Here is a 1,740-nt window from a genome sequence, read left to right on the forward strand (position 1 = left end):
ATTTGTACCTAGTTTTTATCACTGCTGGATCCCAACATCTTGAATCTCCCTTGGTTACTAGCCTGTGACTTACCTCTGCCTTTGGTGGTACTTGAGTACCTGCAGTTCCTGAGCCTGACAGAGGATCTGCGTTGGTAAATTGACTTGCTTCTCCTGGGTTTCTCCCTCTGCAAGCTTTTGGACTTGACTTTTCCTTACTAAGTCTTTTGCCATTCCCGCATATTCTCTCCTTTCATTATAGTTTACTGTTATAAATGTCTCCTAGTTGCATTTTAGTTGGAGTTTACTTTTGGTTTCTTGTTCAATTTGTTTTAGGATGATTTTTAAAAGGAAGAAAAAGTTGGATAGAATTTTGCCATCTTGAAACTGAATGAAGTAGTTTTGGAATGATGATTTTAGCTAGAAGAAATGACATTTAATATTTATTCATTGGATTCATAATTAGTATCTTTTCTAGATCTTCATTTTATAACACCCTAGGAAATACTTCCTTGACTCTTCAAAAGCAGTATCAATGGTTTTTCTGTTGTTATTTTTTAAATGATGGATACAGTACAGGGTGTAGATGTCACAGCAGACATATTTTCTTGGAAAATCAACTATAAAATTATTTGTGAAAATAAATAAAATTGAAAAGCTGCTGAAACAACCTCAAACACTTTAAACCTTGTGATTGTGATCTGAGTCACATATGGTTACAACTTCTGTTCTCAGATTACAGATTAACTTGTCTTCTTATTTTTCTTGTTCTGTACAATGACCAGAGAGAATTAAATGATGTCGAGGACAAAAACTTCCTGTCTTTTTAATGACTGTTATAGATCCCCTTTATTGTCCTTTGTTTAGACCAGATGACAGAAATCTCGTGACTGTTACACCCTCTCTAAAAAATGTTAAGTGTACCCTTCCCGAAAAGAAACACTGCCTGTAACCAAATATCCCTATAACTATGCACCAGCCTTGTGTAAATAATGTAATAATCCTGCTAAAAACTCCTCTGTCTCTGCCTCCCTAAATGAACTGTAACTTCTCTACTTCAGATCTCTGGTTCTATTCCTTTGGAGTTGGTGTTTCCAGATGAGTCATCCTCTCACATTTTGCTTGAATAAACCTTTAAATTAGATTCTCACCCTTTTGATTATTTTAGGTTAACATATTTGGTGAGGGGATTTAGTATTTGATAACATTTGAGAGTTTCAAGGTGCTGCATAACACTGTTATTTGTATTATCTATACCCTAGATTGTCCTTGCATTTCTTAAGCAAAGCATGTCTGTACTATGGAAATATTTATAGTCCAGAAATTATTTTCCTAGTAAAATTTCTTGTGTTACCAATTCTGCCTATAGCTTTTACATACAAGTATTTAAATTCCTTTTTGGAGTACATCGTAAGTGCCTTAAAGTCATTGGGTGACAGGGAATTCTAAAAACTTCTTAAAAAATTGTGAAGGTGGCCGGGCATGGTGGCTCACACCTGTAATCTCAGCACTTTAAGAGGCCGAGGTGGGTGGATCACTTGAGGTCAGGAGTTCGAGACCGGGCTGGCCAACATGGTGAAACCCTATCTCTACTAAAAATGCAAAAATTAGCCAGGTGTGGTGGTGCGTGCCTGTAATCCCAGCTACTTGGGAGGCTGAGGCAGGAGAATTGCCTGAACCTGGGAGGCAGAGACTGCAGTGAGCTGAGATCACGCCACTGCACTCCAGCCTAGGCAACAGAGGGAGGCTCTGTCTCAAAAA

This window comes from Mandrillus leucophaeus, unplaced genomic scaffold, assembly GCF_000951045.1.
Source record: "Mandrillus leucophaeus isolate KB7577 unplaced genomic scaffold, Mleu.le_1.0 Scaffold983, whole genome shotgun sequence".
NCBI classification, from domain to species: Eukaryota; Metazoa; Chordata; class Mammalia; order Primates; family Cercopithecidae; genus Mandrillus; species Mandrillus leucophaeus.